The 19,833-nt window shown below is 46.7% G+C and overlaps 1 long non-coding RNA gene across 3 annotated transcripts; it reads right to left on the bottom strand.

The window, feature by feature from the left end:
* Positions 1-3,930: 3,930 nt before the first annotated feature.
* Positions 3,931-13,844, bottom strand: LOC146276286 (uncharacterized). 3 transcript variants are annotated; one of them, XR_014762481.1, is made up of 4 exons: positions 13,352-13,844; positions 6,968-7,253; positions 6,739-6,841; positions 3,931-5,205 (listed from the first exon to the last, which is right to left on the bottom strand). It is a non-coding gene; the product is annotated as an uncharacterized LOC146276286 (long non-coding RNA). The 3 variants fall into 3 exon arrangements; XR_014762480.1 differs by having other exon boundaries at positions 6,739-7,253; XR_014762479.1 differs by lacking the exon at positions 3,931-5,205 and having other exon boundaries at positions 5,454-6,841.
* Between the last annotated feature and the right edge of the window lie 5,989 nt (positions 13,845-19,833).

Genomic DNA, 19,833 nt, shown 5'->3' with positions numbered 1-19,833 from the left:
TCCCTCCCTCTCTCCCCCCTCCCCCTCTCCCCCCTCCCCCCTCCCCCCTCCCTCCCTCCCTCCCTCCCTCCCTCCCTCCCTCCCTCCCTCCCTCCCTCCCTCCCGGACAGACAGTTGACTCTTCAAGACGAGTCACAGTAAACTTTTAATGAACGAGAAGCTCAGAGAGAAGAGAGAGAGAAGTTTGAATTATCTCATGGTCGATAAGTGCCCAGCGGGGCAAATGGCACTTGGGAGTGGTTTTTTTCCCTCTTTTCGGTCAGATAAACAGCATCTTTTCAGGGCAAGAACAGAGAAAAAGCTGACACCCAAGGACAGATTAGTGGCGCCCCCTTTCAGCCTGTCAGCTGCCCTGGGAAGGAATCGAAGCTGTGGAAGTGAGACCCGAAAACAAACAAGAGGAAGGCCACTCATCACCCCTGCCCCCTGCCCCTTCCCTCCGATCTGGTTATCTCTGCCTCCCCTCTCTCGCTCACTTCAAGTCTGAAGGTTTCTCAGCTGTCGCGATGAGTCTGCAGATAGCCCCCCAGGGGGAGAGACAGAGGCAGCATGAGGCTCTCCTGCAGACACCTCCCTTTGTGCTGCTGGACACTCAGACAGATAAACAGATACGGACGGCACTTTGGAGAAAGCTAAACTTTGTCAAAGGTGACATATCGCTCCACCTTCCACCTCCCTTTTCCCCCGCAAAAAAAACGACACCTAAACAATCTTTTTCTCTTGCTCGCCGCTCCTGTTCCATCTTTTCCTTTATCCACCTCTCTCCATCTCAGACACATACAGAAGGGTTCAAGGCAGCTTCAAAGCACCAGGCTTATTCCAGCACATTATCTCACGCACAGAGGACATAAGACAATTACTCCAATTAGTACGAAATGCCATCATTATCATACACAAGCAGGGGCCTTCGGAAGAAAAGCACGGAGCTTTTTGTTGCTCTTGTCTGTTGGGTCTCTCCTTCCCTCCAAAGTTTAATTACGACGCTTCACAAAACACTCTCTCTCCGTCTCGCTGTTATTCTCTCCCCACTCTGTTAGTGTCCAGCCTTTAAAGGAACAGGCTCCATCGTGTATGAAGGGGTGAGAACCCCTTTGTGTCCTGTCGTCCAGGCGAGATCACGCGGAGAGGCCTCATCAGAATGAAGTGGACCAGTGGGGGACGGAGACCACAAGCTCCAGAAACGTGACCCGACGAAACCGCGTGCCGCCGTGGCCGTCGCTCAAGCAGATCAGAAGCAAACAGAGGCGTAGGGAAGAGGGAGGCGAGAGGGGCTAGAGAGAAACACTGAGTCACTTCCCAGCCCCCTTGGAAGATATGATCGCGTCTATGAAGAGACTTCACTTGGCGACAGAAGAATCTCTGTCCCTCTCTGTCTTCTTGTGTGTGTGTCACTGCAGCGCGGCTTGAACAGAGGAGATTTCCTTTCTTCTGAAATCGGTTGGGCGCCTTCTGTAACAGAGGACGCCCTGTCAGAAGTTTGTCAGATTTGGGGGGAGATGAAAAGCATGCAAATGCATCACGTTAGTGTAGAGTCCATAATACAACAGAGCTAATCTGCATGTTCTGTCCTAATCAGGTTAGGATTATGATGTTTTATTGCACATTATAAATTATACATATTGAATTATTTCCCTTATGAAACATGAATCCATTCATTGTTTTCATTTGATCTGTGAACATGTTGCTATAATATAAATTGGATTGTACAGTCGTTGAAAGACATTTTATTGGATTTTCTTTCTTCCTTTTATGATGAAGTCCTTGTCATCATTCTCAAGATGTCTGACTGTGTGTTGGAAGTCGAATGAACTTTGACCTTTCAAGATGTCTTATCCTCCTGTCAGATGACCCCTGACCCAGGCAGGGACGGAGGGATGTCTCCTCCAAGGTCGTCTGTCAAGGTCGTTTATCAAGGTCGCAACCTTCAAGCTGTGAGTCAGTCAGTCAGAGCGCACACAACCAGACAGGAGAAATATCACCGTCAACATGGCGCGCACACACATACACACACAGGCGCATACACACACACACACACACACAGCCGTACACACGCATATACACACACACATACATATACACACACACACACACACACACAGGCGCACACACACACACACACACACACACACACACAGGCGCATACACACACACACACACACACAGCCGTACACACGCATATACACACACACATACATATACACACACACACACACACACGGGTACAGACGCTGATGTCCTGCCAATTGTGGGGATTTTAATTTCATCTAGCAGGAATGGGAGACTCTAAAGCTCGTCTGTGTGTCGATGGGTATTTAGCATTGTGATGCAAGATGAAAAATGAACTCAACATAACTGTCAAGCAGATAACACAGTATTATGCATCGCCGAAAAGTAATACTTCCAAAGCTTTTCTCATAATCTTAAATATGCTTATGGGATGCCATTTATCAGAGTTAGCGATTATTAAAAACCGAGATGGAAAATAGGAAATGCGTAGTGACACGGTGCTTCTGTGAATTATGGAGAAGACATTTGAAGGCAAGGGAGGGGGAGAGGCAACATATTTCACTCTGACGGTGGGAGAGACGAGATCCAAATCTCCTTTCTCTAAATTCACTCGACGTTTCTCCGTGTCGTCGTAGGACCAGAGGTCATACGCAGGGCCGCAGGTTCCTTCTCAGATGCAGGCGAGACAGTTCTAGGTTATTTAAGGTTGCCTTTGAATATTTTTTCATTTTAGTTTTGTGTTTGGTTACTGCTGTATGTTATTAATTTTGTGTTTAGGTCTTTTCAATTGGTTGGCATGGGGGTTAATGTTGTATGTTTTGTGTTTATTCAATCTTGTAGGGCTTTGAGAATAAGAAAATTCAGAATATAAGGTTTTATTCATATTCTTACTAGCATCACAAGGTGAATCTTGATCAATGCTATGTGGCAGCATCAGACTGAAGCTGGGCTGCCTAAACAGATGCCTGGTATAGAAAATAATCATTTAAAAACCCATCTCAGTGAGACTTTAATATGTCATCTTGTGTTAAACACAGTCCTGGAGACTGAGAGAAGAAAGGAACACAAGCATGTGATGGTGATTGGTGACTCTGCGTGTTAATCAGATGATTTCATGAGGACGGTAATTGGATGTCAGGGTGTGAGCAGAAGAACATGGGAGAGCGATTAGAAAGCCTCCATAAATATTGGTGAGGAGACTTGGAGTGACATCCCAGGATAATCCTGGGGGAACGCTTCACAGAACAACGCATCGTCAAGACAACCTGGAGCTCACGTCTCACGGGGATTCTACCACGTTTTCACATTTAGATAGTTTGTTCATTTATTGGTAAGTGTTTTGTTTGGTCCTTTGTATCATTGTATTTTTTGTTGTTCAGTTTTTTCGCCTGCCTCTGCTGCTGTGGTACATTTCCTCACCTGGGAATCAATACAGTGTCTGAGATCTCACCTGGTCCCAGCGTACCGTGTCTGAGATCTCACCTGGTCCCAGCGTACCGTGTCTGAGATCTCACCTGGTCCCAGCGTACCGTGTCTGAGATCTCACCTGGTCCCAGCGTACAGTGTCTGAGATCTCACCTGGTCCCAGCGTACAGTGTCTGAGATCTCACCTGGTCCCAGCGTACCGTGTCTGAGATCTCACCTGGTCCCAGCGTACCGTGTCTGAGATCTCACCTGGTCCCAGCGTACCGTGTCTGAGATCTCACCTGGTCCCAGCGTACAGTGTCTGAGATCTCACCTGGTCCCAGCGTACCGTGTCTGAGATCTCACCTGGTCCCAGCGTACCGTGTCTGAGATCTCACCTGGTCCCAGCGTACCGTGTCTGAGATCTCACCTGGTCCCAGCGTACAGTGTCTGAGATCTCACCTGGTCCCAGCGTACCGTGTCTGAGATCTCACCTGGTCCCAGCGTACCGTGTCTGAGATCTCACCTGGTCCCAGCGTACCGTGTCTGAGATCTCACCTGGTCCCAGCGTACCGTGTCTGAGATCTCACCTGGTCCCAGCGTACCGTGTCTGAGATCTCACCTGGTCCCAGCGTACCGTGTCTGAGATCTCACCTGGTCCCAGCGTACCGTGTCTGAGATCTCACCTGGTCCCAGCGTACCTGGGGGCTCACAAGGCGCTGTGTCTGGAGAGACTGCCCCGAGAGCAGCTGTGCTTTAGGTACCTGACCAGATGTGGAGGAGGGTGGGGTTAAGACATGCCTGGAGGAGGGTGGGGTTAAGACATGCCTGGAGGAGGGTGGGGTTAAGACATGCCTGGAGGAGGGTGGGGTTAAGACATGCCTAGAGGAGGGTGGGTTATAGACATGCCTGGCTAATGTCCTGTTTACAGGGTCTTACAGTCTGTAAACTTTTTTTTTTTTTTTTACTCACAAAAACATTTACTTACTATGTTTCTTGTTATGCACCAACCTATCAAAGCAATTCCTCGTACGAGTAAAAGTACTTGACAATAAACCCGGTACAGAAGTCGGGAAGGAAAGGGAGAGGGGACAGGGAGAAAGGGAGGAGGGAGGGAAGGAGGGATATGGTGGAGAGAGAGAGGCATGTCGGCCAGGGCTGGTTGGAAGGCCATACCTATCAACATGAATCTGCTCGGTTAGAGATCCTACTCTGCCAGTTGACTGAGGAAAATGTGTCTGTGTGTGTGTGTGTGCGCATGTGTGTGTGAAGGGTATCTGGGATTCACTGTGGCTGGAAGGCTAGGCAACCAAGAAACAAGGCTTTGTTCCAGGGAGAGAGGCTACCCAGTTTCCCTACCCCAAGAATCAGTCACCATGCCTTGGAAAGGGGCATCAGGCAAGGCCCAGGATTCCCAAAATATCCAGGGCCAGTTTCTGCTTCCCTCCTCCCTCACCGATGGGACCAGGAACCAGGGACCAGCATACAAACATTAGTGTACTTTGATTTATCTACTAATTTATGAAGGAGGCAATAACCTTGAACTTCTCACCACTTAATAATGGAGGAAAACCAACAGAGTTTAATACACATCCAAGGGCAAAGATGTTAATTTTACCTCAGAGTGGCATTTTGGAGAAAAAGAGTCATGCTAAAGACCTTTATCTCCATGATGCCCTACGTGAAGAGTTATAGGTCCGCCAAGTACCTTTATGGAGTCTTCTTCTGTGGTGTGAGACCTAAATGTTATCAAGGTGCTATTTTACCTCAGGGGCTCAGCTGCCTTGTGTCTGTCTGAAGGAGGGAGAGAGAGAGGGAGAGAAAGAGAGAGAGAGATAGAAAGAGATAGAAAGAGAAAGAGAGAGAGAGAGAGAGAGAGAGAGAGAGAGAGAGAAAGAGAAAGAGAGAGAGAGAGAAAGAGAGGGAGGGAGAGAAAGAGAAAGAAAGAGAGGGAGAGAAAGAGAGAGCTAGAGAGTGAGAAAGAGATAGAGATAGAAAGAGAGGGAGAGAAAGGGAGGGAGAAAGAGAGATCACTGGTCACTGCTCTACCAAGAGGTTGGGCTGACATTTTGATGAACATTCTCACAAATTGTCCTTGCAGTTTCAAAATGTCCCCACGATATTTCCCAGTAGATGGCTGGGGCTACAAGAGACTGATTTTCATTCCAACTTCAGATATCAACATCGATCTGCTCCAGTTTCTAAGGGCAGCTCTTCAGCTTATTCTGAGTTTTTTTCCCCATGATGAAGGTTAATCATCAAAAAATCATAGTTACAACTAACATTTAAAAAATGTACGTCACCAAAAAACGACCGTTTTACAATGTTGCCCTTCTCATAATTTCCCTATACATGTCATGTCGTTTGAAATTATTCCACGCTATGAAACTGTGGTCACATCCATTATATATCATTATATATGGACAAACAATGTCTGCCCTAATAGGGACTGAATACGCCCCTGAACATGCATACCGAGAAGACTAGCGCCCAAACCAGCCCTGCAGTCTGCCAGACCCTGAACTCAGAGACCTCCATGCCTCAAATAGGCAAATAAAATATCTTCTGTTTTATTTATCCACTGACCTGCCATCTCTCATTTTAATGACTTAATGCAAACTAAAACACAGTTCTCTGCTTTTCTCATTTAGTTTCCATCTCTCTCTCTCCCTTCCTCAATCTCTCTCCCCCATCCCTCTCCCTCTCTCTCTCTCTCTCGACCTGGGGGCTCCTGCACTCTAAGTGCCCTCAAACTGAAAAAAAACAACATGCAAAATAGGATCCATGTAATGATCCAGTTCAAGCCAAACCACTCAGTGTGTGAGAATAACGTCTATCAGGAGAACAAGACAGGTACTGAACCTCTGTCATGCGTCTAGATGGCCACAGCTGTTGAAAATACGCATGTGATGATTAAAACACACTACGATTGTTAGTCAAGTGGGTCTGGCTTGAGGGATGGACGAGTCCGTATCTCTGAACGGGAGCTTGGTGCCCAGCTGATTATCTTTCCTTTAGTACTTTAAAGATAATAAGATAACTCTTCATACATTTAATAGTGTGAATATAGAGCATATGCTGTTTGGTGTTAAAACGTAGAATCGATCATCTGAGTCACGCGTCCCCAAAGCACACCTTAGTAAGGAGGATTGTCTGGGCAGCAGTGATAGCAAATTTTAATATTTTGGCTGTGGGGCTGAGGCTGTTACTGAAGCCAGACTAAGACACATCCACACGTAAACACTGACAGCTGAGGAATTAGTACAGTTAAACTCCCTTTCTCCTCTTCCTCCTCCTCTTGCTCCTCCCCCAGCCTCCTCTACCCACCTGTGCTCACAGGGCCAAACCCTGTGATGCACCAGTAGGTGCATCATAGCTCTGGATGTTGGCTGTCAGATCCTAGTGGAGGGATTTGGTGGCTTCAAGGTGTCTGCAAAAGCGTCAACATGATTTATGTATGTGAAGCACTTTATTCACTGGGCTGGCAGGCATCTGCCAACCAGGAAATGAAACTGCAAACATCGGTCGACACAGATCTGTGATACTTCCTGTTTACCCATAATCCCCAGCAGGGGGTCTTAAGTAGCCTTCTTTTTGGCCTCCTCCTTTAATTCCAGGATGTCTGTTTCCATGAAGCAGGACGCTTTGGGGGGGGCACTAGGACCCTGCTCTCTGCTACCTCCCCCAGGTCTGACCCTGCCCTGCAGGGGGAGGAGGGGGGAGGAGGAGGGAGGAAGGGGAGCAGGCCTGGTATGGAGGACTAGGGCTCCTCGTGGCATCTCTCTCGGTGACAGATGGGCAGAGCGCTGCACTGTAGCCTAGAGTAGAGCCCAAGCTGCTTACTGAGAATGTGGAGACGGAGAGAGAAGGGGAGAGGGAGAGAAAGAGAGCAAAAGGGAGGAAGAGAGAGATATATATAAGACTGGCATCGAGAGAATTAGCCAGTAAGCTTTGAGAAAAGGAAGATGAGGACTTCCATGGACATGAATAGAGACTACAGGAGAGAAGGATAAGAAGAGTTCAGGAGAGAGAGAGAGAGAGAGAGAGAGAGAGAGAGAGACTGAGTAAGTCCAGGGTGTGACAGATAGCTCCCTCCCTCCCTCCCTCCCTCCTTCCTTCCTTCCTTCCTTCCTTCCTTCCTTCCTTCCTTCCTTCCTTCCTTCCTTCCTTCCTTCCCTCCCTCCCTCCCTCCCTCCCTCCTTCCCTCCTCCCCCAGGTGACAGGGGGGATCGAGCACCACGTTGAGCAGGAAGTGTAGAGTGAACGTCAGATGAGGGAGTGTGTCTGGTGTCCAGCAGAGAAGCTAGCACCTTCTGGTCTGAGCCCTCACAGCCTGATTAGAAAGACCATGTTGTCTTCCACCACAGTGCAGGAAAACTATACACTGTTCTGAGAGCGTCTGCTAAATAAATGTTCTCTCACTCACACACAAACTCTGAACTGCATTAGTCACCCATCTCTCTTTTGACCCCTCTCTCCCCCATCCCCCTCCCTCTCTCTCCCCCATCCCCCTCCCTCTCTCTCCCCCTCCCTCTCTCTCCCCCATCCCCCTCCCTCTAACCCCCATCCCCCTCCCTCTCTCTCCCCCTCCCTCTCTCTCCCCCATCCCCCTCCCTCTCACCCCCATCCCCCTCTCTCCCCATCCCTCTCTCTCTTCCATCCCCCTCCCTCTCTCTCCCCCATCCCCCTCTCTCCCTCTCTCTCCCCCATCCCCCTCCCTCTCTCTCCCCATCCCCCTCTCTCCCCCTCCCTCTCTCCCTCCCTCGGCCCAGTGCTAATTAAGCAGCTCTCTGCCTGGATACTTCTTGTTCTCACAGCGCCACCAGGAGAGACAAGAAACTGTCTCACCGTGGGCAGCAGTCACCAAGAACTTTCTATTATTTTCTCACGACATTCATCTAGAAGTTTCTTGGTAGTTTCTTGTGGGAGTGAGTCAGACGAGGGGTGTCTGGCGAGGAGGGGGGGTGGGGGCGTGTGACAAGGTGAGCAACAGTAGCGAGGGGGCTGGCCGTCACAGTAGTGCTGATGCGTGCGCTATCCTTGCACCCCATCTTTCTCTTTTAACTACGCTGCGTTAAATCAAGATTTATCTCTACTAGTGTTTGTTTGCCCAGTGTTTTTGCCGATGCCAGGGAAACGCTGGACGTGTGAGTGTGTGTCTGTCTGTGTGTGAGAGAGAGGATCTGTCAGGTGTGTGTGTGTGTCTGTGTGTGTGTGTGTGTGAGAGAGAGGATCTGTCAGGTGTGTGTGTGTGTCTGTGTGTGTGTGTGTGAGAGAGGTAAGTAATTCATGCTGTCAGGGTGTCTGTTTATGAAGGGTTAGTATGTGAGAGTGGATCACATACCACACACCGGATGAGTGTTAGGGATTGTAAGTGTGTGTGTGTCTGTGTGTGTGTGTGTGTGTGTGTGTGTGATAAGAGAGGGATCTTGATGGAACTGACTACTTAGTAACATCAGGTGTGATCCAACAGAGGCCGGAAGCCTTCTGGTGACAGAATCAATACATCCAGAGCAGGAATCAGACCTCTGCCCTCACACGCCCTCGCTCGCCTCGCACACCACGCACATGGAACACAACGAACACAATGAACACAATAGCCCAGCATAAATAAACATGCTGTCACATACTGTCCAGTATGTGAATACACACAAACTCCCTTCCCCAGACACACCAACACTCTTAGTCACCACCCACCCACCCACCCCCCCACACACACACACCATCAGACCTCTCCACATCTCTGGACTCTATGGAAGAGACTTCACTGAGCTCCCAATTTCTGAGTATTAGCTGAGCTGTGTCACTGGAGGATGGACACACACACACACACACACACACACACACACAATGATCCAGTTCTCTCACTTTATTTACTGACTTGCTCCCAAAGCCTCAGAGAGACAAATCACTTTCTACACCTTGCCCCCTGCTCCCACCCACCCCATCCAGGCCTAGTAAAGAGAGAGAGAAAGAGAGAGCGAGAGAGAGAGCGAGAGAGAGAGCGAGAGAGAGAGAGAGAGAGAGAGAGAGAGAGAGAGAGAGAGAGAGAGAGAGAGAGAGAGAGAGAGAGAGAGAGAGAAAGAGTGACAGACAGATCGCCCACAACCTTCATCTTCTCTCCATGCATTGCAAATCACGTCAGCATTATGCACTCATCATCCTTTATGCAAATATCTGGAGTGCTGTTCTGTAGCCCTCGTGCATATGCATGTGTGTGCTGTCTGGGCACCTGTCAGGCAGGTAGAGCCAGGATCAGACCATATGTAGAACAGGATGCTTATGCATGGCCAGACCAGAGGCTGCTTTCAGCTGATGAAGTTGACACTTCACACAGTAGATCTTCCAGTTTGCTGGTTGAGAACAAAGCCACATAGTTTGCGTGGATTCATTTAAATATAATCGACCCGAGGACTTAAACAAATAGGAAGACTCCCACAGGACACACTACCAGATCTTAAAACGGAAATCTGAGTTTCTGCCGAGGATCCTTGACCAAACATTCAGCTACTGTTCTGCACTCACATCTCAACGTCAAGCAGCTGAACACCACTTGATGACGACGCTGATGAAAAACACACTGTACAAGCCCACAAACACTCACACACGCACACCCTCTCTCCTGTACCCAGTCACATCATTACAAAAACACACCTAGCAACAGACCGTGGTAACACACCTAGCAACAGACCGTGGTAACACACCTAGCAACAGACCATGGAAACTGACAAATGAGAGCTTGGGGGGAAATAGACCAAAGCATGTATCACATTTTTTTTTTCCTCCTTCCTCCCTTCCTGAAGCAAAAACTGTCTCTGTTAAATTCCCAGGGCTGTATAATTATCCCCCTGTGTTTCAGAGCACACATTAGCAAAGACATCCAGCCACTCTCTTATAGGAATTCTATTACGGTGGGAAATTAGTGTTGGGAAGAGACAGAGACAGACAGAGAGACAGAGAGAGAGAGAGAGAGAGAGAGAGAGAGAGAGAGAGAGAGAGAGAGAGAGTATTCCAACAGCCTCCGCGGTGGAAGCCCAAATATGGGTGATAAATCTGCTCGTGGCTGTGTGCAGGGTTAGCAGAATTGGATTATTCAGGAGCCTGACTTGGCGAGGCCTGTGTTACACACATATGCTACAGTTACAGGGAGGGGTGGGAGGGGGAATATGTAACCTACTTTCCTGTGGTGAGGAGAGAGAGTGTTGGTTGTGGAGAGTGTGGGGATGGGTAACATTGTGTCCTCACTGGATGTGATGCAAGCGAACATCAGTGACAAAATCAGTTTGATTGCCGTGTGTTCTGTTGGAAAGACTGGAGTGACGATGAACAGAGAAGCGCACCATGCCGATTGGTCGCAATAGTCAAAGGCAGTGGGGGTCACGGTTATGCATGACCTTTGACCTCTGAACTCAAAGATAATAACACACTTCACATCCATAAAAATAAATTGAAGGTCTGATTTATAGTCTATCTTTTAGGATATTTCACCTAGCACAATCTCCTTGCTAGAGTGTATTGAACCCCTCAGTAGTCATTATTTGCCTTCCCGGCAGGAAAAAATAAAATCTGCATCGATGACAAGGCTCCCTCCAATTGGAGGATGACGCAGTACTTGGGACAGAGGACGGCCAGGTATCGATACGAGCTATAAATGAAACCCATCGATACTGCTAAACATGGCGCAGGAAGCCAGAGGAGATGGACTTCCTATCCAGGTCCCTACAGCAGATCTGGAACTGGAGGAGAATCGAAGCAGTTCGAAGGGTCCTGAGTCTAGTCCTCCCTGAATTGAAGAGCCAAATTTGATTTTTATTTGGAGAAGAGGATACTGTGAATCCTTTTTAACATGGACGAATGACTGTCATCATTTCCCCCTCTATCAAACACACAGAGGCTGCACAGACAGACGCCTTGAGAACAAATCTGGTTCTAGAGGTTTCTCTCTCCTCTCTCCATCTCTCTTTCTGTCTCTATTCCTCCCTGGCGGTAGAAGTACCCAGGAGAGAGAGGGATGCAGCAGAAGAATAGAGGGATGCACACTTCAATTTAGAAAGCATGAATAAACAATGGAGTTTCCATGTGCTGGATAAATTTCCCTTGGCGACATGCACACTCACACACACACACACACACACACACACACACAGGCTACTTCAACAGCAGACACACTCACTTAGACTCTGACATTGTGATACCAGTTGTTACTTAGACATATTAACACTGACACAGAAAGTAAAAGACTCTTATGAGCTTTCATGTTCTCTGTTTCAAGTACACACTAAAGCAGTCTGGCATTCACATGCAGCTGATGAAAGCGACTGCAGTACAGTACTAATGGTATTTCCTGTCTCTGCCTGTCTCTTTCTCTGCCTGTCTCTCTTTCTATCTGTCTCTGTCTGTGTCTCTTTCTGTCTGTGTCTCTCTCTGCCTGTCTGTGTCTCTCTGCCTGTGTGTGTCTATCTCTGAGTCTGGGGTCTCAACAGACAATGTTCAGGGCTTTACTTTTGCATGCTTTTGTTTATGTGGAAAAAGGTGTTTAATCGATGTGTACATTCTGTAACTGCCTAACTCACGTACACCGGTTTGTATATATGTGGGGTTATTTTGCATGCTTGTGTGTGTGTGTGTGTGTGTGTGTGTGTGTGTGTATCCTCTCGGTCCCCAAGCACTTTAATTCAGCCAAGCTAAGATAATGAGAATGTTATCTGCAGTTCCACTGAGGAGAAAGACACTGATTGAATGGGAACACAGTGTAACGGATGAGACGAGAGATAGCAGAGTGGCTAGGTTACACACACACACACACACACACAGGACACACACACAGGACACACACACACAGGACAAACATCCACCCACATACACACACATGTAGGTATGCTCAGACACACCCACCCCTACACATGTCATTTAGCCTTTATTAACTTCACAATGAATCGTTTTACTCCAAATGATCTCCATCACTAGCAGCAGACACAGTAAGGATGATGTCAGATCCAGTTTTGGCCTCAATAGGTCTCGTCTCACAGGTACTAATTAATCACATTTTATTAATTTGTATCCCCCTCAACGGAATGAAAGATAGACTTAGACAAAGCGTGTGTCTGCAGTGTACGGTGAACATACGGTCTATCACGAATCACGTCTGAAGTAAAGTAGAAAAGCAACACGAGGTCTTTCTTCACGGAAATAGCTCTGCTACAACCGTACATGTTCCGTTTATCTACAAACCTCACATTCCCCTCTGTGTTTTACTAAAAAATATAGCAGTCTGGAAGTAAGAAGGAGGTTCTCTGGAAATAACACAGCAGTAGGCATCGCTGAGGGGGCGAGAACCTGTAGAGGGCGGTTATATCTACAACCTAGGGCGGCCTCTCTATCCTGGGCCTGGAAGACACCCCACGCCCAGCATGTTCGAGATATTTCCCTCTACCCACACACCAGGTGTGTTTGAGGAGGGAATGGGTTTAAAAAGTGCAGGGCGGGGAGTCTGGTCTACGGCAAGCAAGCCAAGATCCAAACGGAAAACTTTCCAAACGGAAGACAAGAGGGAAGATCGGAGAAAAATGCTGCTATGACATGTTGGAACCATAGTCGGCGGCATGGATTTTACCAATAATTTGCTTAACTCCAGTCAGAAAGGATACCAAAAAAATCGGATTTAACTAGCGAGACAGGCAGGCAGCCAAGGGTAGAAGCCAAAATAATACACTGTTTGATATTCAGTGATGTTAGATGCCCATATAGCCACAATGCCATGCCAACACGATCAGGCCACCTGCCGTTAATACAATTACCCAGACACAGCGGTCTGCAAAACACAAGACGCCATACACACGCGATTTTGGGAGGAAAAAAAACAGCCAGCATCTCTAACAGACAAGTCTGTAATCCCAAGTATGTGTGATTATAACTATAGAACAAGAATATAACAACTTACCATTGATGTTTTCGTCCAGCGGCTGTGAGTTTAAATCCAACTTCCTACATAGTGACCACAGCTAGCTGCAGCGAGCAAGCGGCGTGCTCGACAATAATTAGCTTTTTTGTTCAAACATTTGACTTGCTGGGCTAGTGGTGGAGCTAGCTCATACAGATGTTCAAAGTTACGTTTGAGAGGAACACAAGGCCACAATATTCGACATATGCTGCTTACACCACTGCGGTAGTCTAGTAGGATACTTTTACTTCATTTGTCCAAAACAGAATACGGCTGGTTAGCTTTCACACTACTACACACAAGCAGGCACCCAAAACGTATGATGCACACCTGCACTTCAGAGGCCAAGTCCTATGACATAATGCAATGACACGTACACGCAGACTGACAGAATGACAGTTTTTTTTGGTACACTTATTTTCACGAAAAACAGCGAGGAAACGGTGATACCGCAGCAAACACATGGCATACGTGGACTGAGACAGACTTTGTATTATTGTTTTGCCGCAATCAAGACACAAACTTTATTCAGAATGTCAAACTAAATAACAAAAAAATGCATATTCAGTCAGTCAGGCAGATTGGGCCCGCGGTGAGCTTCTTTGTAACTGTTGGCCCGGGGCAGTCGCCCCCTCTGCACGCCCGCTTGCCCCAGTAGTTATAATGGATGAAACGGTAGCTAAAAAGCTGGGTCCCATTTGAATAGTCTATCCTGCATCTATATCTCAAACCTGTCTCTCCTGCTAGACATCCTCAAAGAAAGGAAATGAACACACTCCCAAACTGAGTAACATTATTTTATGTTGAAGTGCATCGTAATCAGGCAGTGTGGTGTGAACAGTAGGAGCAATACCAGGTCAAGAAGCACCTTTTCTCAGCTCGAGGAGAGAAGCTCGAGCCTCTCACCAGCGAGGACCCCATCTGTGTCAGGGCTGCCTCTTTCACGCCTGTTTGGAAATTAGTCTCTCATAATAAACTGGGGGAAAAAATGGATGAAACAAAACACCCTAAAAACTAAGTGAAGCATCCCAGCTGACTGGTAGGAGCGTCTGCTCTGTGTTTCTTTGTTTTTGTTTTGTATTTCGACGGCAGCTTTAACCCCACGGGGAGCCCAGCAATCATCCCCTCGGCTGCGATTCATCATTAACGACTGACTTCACATCGCAAATGAATCCGCCTCGTAGTCATCATCAGCGAGACTAAATATCCCCCTTTAATTTGGGTTTTACCATCAATGGATTAAAGAAAAAGAGAGGAAAAGACGGCGGGTGCGGGGGGGGGGGGGGGGGGGGGGGGCTTACTGATTTCGAAACAATTGTATAGGATCTCACCAGAAGACATATCGACAGGTCGTGCTAATGGGAAACAAATGAAGCGAATGCTTTCCCTCCTTAGGACAGAACGATATAACGAGAAACCGATGCGATGTGGTCCGTGGGTGGGGGTTAGTGGGGATTGAGTGGGGGAGATAATTTAATCCTGCTTCTTTGACCAACACCAACAGCCATGTTTTAAACTATAGGCCAGTCATGAACAACTGACATCCTGAACACAAGGTTCCGAGGCCACGGAAGATGCAAAATATTGATCGCTTCAAAACCAATTGAGGTGTAATATATCCGAGGTATCTATTGGCCACGGATGGGAGGAGACTTTAAATGAAGGGGGAACTTGTCAGCCCTATTTAATGTCCCGTTTCTAACCGCTGTACTCCGACACTCCCGAGAGACATGTCAACAAAGATCACTCACCCAAATTGATGCAGGCACCCCGGTGCCACGAGCTGCCACGCATGCTTGTAGCCACCTTTAAAAAACTGCCCTCATGTATAAGGGATAAGGGTACTTAAAACGTTTTCAGTGTTAGTCAAACTATTGTGTATGTGTACACTAGCTTGTCATTACAGCTCAAATCTACCGTTATATCTATGCCATGACATATTTAGCGTATGTTGTACTTGGGACCGAAGCAGGCACCATTGGGATTATCCATGCGTAAAACAAGGAACTCTTACATGGCAGCACTGATGGCATTTCCATCCCAATACGGAATTTAAGATTTACCAAGATAAACTTCCTTTACAACCACATGGGAAAATGTTAGCTGAAAGCAACTCTGCCTCACATGCTAAATCCATTCCCTCTGAGAAAATCTCAATTTACTTGTATTTTCTACCTCGATTCAAGTCTTCCATGTAGCCTATTGACATTCACAAAGTTCAATTTAGATCCCCAGTTCCCCACGCGGAGGGGATTTTCTACATCCTTAGATGTATGCTGGTTGATATTGCTTGGAAAGGTATAGATATTGATCAATTTTGCTTTGTTTTTTCCTCAATCAAAGCCCTCCGGTACAGAGAGGTAGCAGTGAATGTGTCTGTCTTGAAGCTGTGGTGTATTTTCTGTAGGCATGAAACCATGTTTGTGTTCATCAGTCTCCCTCAAGCCAATTCCTCTCATTTTCCCTGCTCCACCATCTCCCTCTCTCACCCACCTCCCTCACTTTTACCTCATTCCTCTCCGTGGTCACCCTCTCCATCACCCCCATCTCTTTCTGTATCTCTCCCTTTCCCTCCCTCTCTGTCTGACTCTTTCTCTCACCCCCATCTCTCTCCCTCCCTCACCCCCTCCATCAAACACATCACTCCCTCTCCATCACCCCCATATCTTTCTCTCTCCCTCTCCTCACTCTCTGTCTTCCTCCCTCGGCCCCATCTCTCTCTGTTTCAGTCTCTCTGTCTCCCTTAGCAGCCCGCGCTGCAAAACCTCATCCCTGCATGAGGACAATGGCGGGAGGAGTGGCACATTAACTAGGCAATCAGGAAGCTGCCGCAGCTGAAAGAGCACAACCGCTGGGATTTAACAGAGCCACAAAAGCCCGCCGTATCTCCACCGCCAGCACAAAGATGGGGAAGCATGCTACACGAGGAACTTGTGTCTCTTTTTCACAGGGGAAAATGTTTCCTTTTTTTATGATCTATTTATTATTCCTTTCATTACGTTTCACTTTTTAGAAGTGGAATTTCATTGGGCAAGAAAAAGAGACTCGATTACAATACAGTTGCCCCAGTTTGGTTCAAACAAAATACTACCGCAGTTGCAGACTGTTTTCCAATAATCTTGAACCAATTCTAACCATTACATTTAACACATCAGGACCGTTCTAATTGGTAGTGTTTGTTTGAGATTCTGCCGCTCCATGATAGCCTGGGTATCGTAGGTAACGAGGTTAACGTTTCAGGAACGTAGGACCGTAATCCTCAGGTTCAAGTCTCATAATAAGGTGACTAGTCTGATCCGATAGATATCATGGTAGATATTGGGTTTTTATGGAATATTTTTTAGCTGATAATAAAATGATATTTCTAAAGTAGGCTACTCATCATCTCCACAATTGAATAACTAAATATCATGAACTGATGAACATTCTTTGTGTGAATTTCTTCACATTAAAATGCTACTTTATTAGATATGTAGATTGGTAATTACTAGAAAATTACTAATCACTTACTGATACGGTTAATGAAGCCTTCAAAATCGGCCCGCGTTAAGTTATCAGGACATAGCTACACGCATTCCACATTATCGAGCATTATTAAATGTGTTAAATCGCACTCAAATAACAATGAAAGCATTAATTCAGTGTCGGTTTCATTGTTGCGTAGGACAGTTTTCTTTTTCACTTGAAGATTTGCGTAATGAGCTCGAGGGCTCAAATCTTCTTTTAAGCTAATGAGTGGTGAGGAGTACCTTCTGAGATCCTGTCATTCAAGTTACGGATTGAAATGTCTGGTGCAACCGTGAACTTGATATGGATGTGAGTTAGGCCGAGGTTTATGTCTTAAATCAAGGCCTAATGTTGGTAGGCCTATTTATTCCTGTTATACGACGTGCAAGATTCTTCCTAGTTTTTGACTCTTCACTAAAATGGTTCCGTTTGACCGGACTCAACCCATCACCTTCAATAGAAGAGGATAGTGTTTGTTTGTTTGAGTATTCGTGACGTAGGACCAATACTAATAACGGGGCTATTAGCCGGTCGTCTTCCTTGATGGCGTGCACTCGCGTGTACACCTGCCTCATCTTCTAGACAGTGTTTGGGCCCGTGAAGACTCCGGGTGCCAGTTTTTGAGAAGTGGGTCGATTCAATTGGCTCGCGCCTGCAATCGCAGATGCCTCGCGCCTGGGCCAGACAGGCAGACAGCCTCGCTCCTCTCTTCCACACGCAGCAAAATGATCTGCCACTCCGAACACAAATTTGCGCTACAGGGCGTCAGTTGGCGTCAGTTAGTATTCATTTATCAGCAGAAGGCTCATCCAGAATATTGTCTTCCCTTCTGGCGAATAAAAATCAGACAAAACTGGAAAACAAATAGAGAGAAGGGCGGGATAGACGATGAGAGAGAGCGGTTAACAGATGTAAAGACAAAGAGATCAGGAGATTTTAAAAACGAAGATGAAGGCTATTGATACCGATGAGAGAAATAGATGTGTGGACTGAGCGATAGCGGGAACAGAGGGATGGAGACTGACTAGCAGACGAGGAGAGAGAAAGAAAAGCGATAGGATAGAAAAACAGATTTGATTCGCTTCCATCTTCGCCTCAATCTCTTCAATCAAAATAGCAGCTACATACTGACAGAGGAATGATCCCAAAATAAAGAACTTATACAACCATCACTTATGCGGAATCAGAGAGCCGACCTTTGAAAGCCTCTAGCCAATCTCTTCCTCTCCATCCCTATCTACTTCACATCTTTCTCCCTCTCATTCATCCCGTCTTTTCTTACCCTCTACCATCCCTTCCCCTATCTCAGTCCACCATGTCTCCCTCCATCCTGTCTTCAACACCCTCTCCTCCCCTTCCTGGGCCCGACCATGTCATCTGTTCAGCAGGCGGTGGTCATTACCCTAAGCACATCTCGCAGAGGTGATCTAGATTAAGAGGAATGAATAAGGCTTTGGAGTGCAAACGCCCCCCCACCTCACTATAAATCACCTTTAAAACCCCAGCGAATGACTCCCCTCCCAACTGCAGCTTTCCCCTCACTCTTCTCTCTCTGTCTTTCTGTCTCTCTGTTTCCCCCCCCTCTCTCTCTCTCTCTCTCTCTCTCTCTCTCTCTGTCTCTCTCTCTCTCTGTCTCTCTCTCTGTCTCTCTCCGTCCCTTCCTCCTTCTGTGGCACTCCTCTCCTCATCTGCCCGCCTGCTCATCTGCCCGCCTCCCATTCTCTCTCTGTCTGTCTCTATCTCTCTCTGTCTCTATTTATCTCTCTCTCTGTCTCTCTGTCTGTCTCTCTCTCTCTGTCTGTCTTTCTCTGTCTGTGTCTCAGCCATTGTCTCCCTCTAGCTGTTCCTTATCAGCTCCGTTATTCTCTCCTTAATCCTATCTCTCTTTTCCCATCTCTCTCTTTCTCTCCCACTGTCTTGCTCTCCCCCCATCTCTCTCTCCTTTCCCCATCTCTCTTTCTCACTGTCTTGCTCTCTCTCTCTCCCCAATCTCTCTTTCTCCCTCTCTCCCTCTTATCCATTGCCCCAATTTCTTATTTTGTCTCACTCCTCTAATCTTCTCACCATACCTCCCTGCCTTTTCTCTCTTTTATTTCCCTCCCTCCGCCTCCAGTGGACTGTGCAAAGGGACAAAAGAGGCCATTTGGGCTGTAAAATCAATGGCACTTTGGCTGTGAGTGATAGCGTCGCTTCGTGAATGGTTAAACACCTTGGTACCACACACTCTCATCCAATGGCCTTGAGAAAAGAGAAGGATGGAGAAAGGGAGTGAGAGACTGATGAACAATACATAAAGGGAGACAAAGTATAGGAGCATAGAGATGGCAACTTTCCATCATCATTCAGCACAACAAACACAGTCAAATTGAAGCATGTACACTTGAAGAATAGACCCTGGTTAAATGACAGCCTGCTGGTCTTGTCAAATCAAGATATGTTCAAAATATGTTATTTTGTTGTCTAGAGTCCCCAAAAAAAACCCACATTAATGAGATCTGACAAAACTACGGTATGATGGGTATTAAAACATGATTGATTGTTACTTGCAATACTCATGTAGATAGAAACTGGCACAATATAATAGCTAGTTAGAGAACAGGTCTCTAGATGTCTGACAAGTGCTGTGTGATTTTGTATTTAAATATGAATAATTATAAGTTTCACTTTTAAATAGAGTAGGATTTGTGGTTAATATTTTCAGACTAAAGTTTTATTATTTAGTGATAATACCCTTCTTCCTCCCACACACACACACACACACACACACACACACACACACACACACACGCACACACGCAAACACACGCATGCAAACACAATTGCACACAAACAGAGAACAAATAACATATTATAATTTTTAAGATGGTATAATGAGATAAAAGTAGGCTCCTGTATTTTTTTCAGAACAAAGTCAGGCTGTCAGGGACGTGCACAGGTATGGGCTATTGTTGCCCGGGCAACAGCCCATTTGCCCT

Source organism: Hypomesus nipponensis, chromosome 7 (genome assembly GCF_054491055.1).
Source record: "Hypomesus nipponensis isolate SF chromosome 7, ASM5449105v1, whole genome shotgun sequence".
In the NCBI taxonomy this organism is placed as follows: domain Eukaryota; kingdom Metazoa; phylum Chordata; class Actinopteri; order Osmeriformes; family Osmeridae; genus Hypomesus; species Hypomesus nipponensis.
This window is presented reverse-complemented; position numbering and strand designations above follow the sequence as displayed.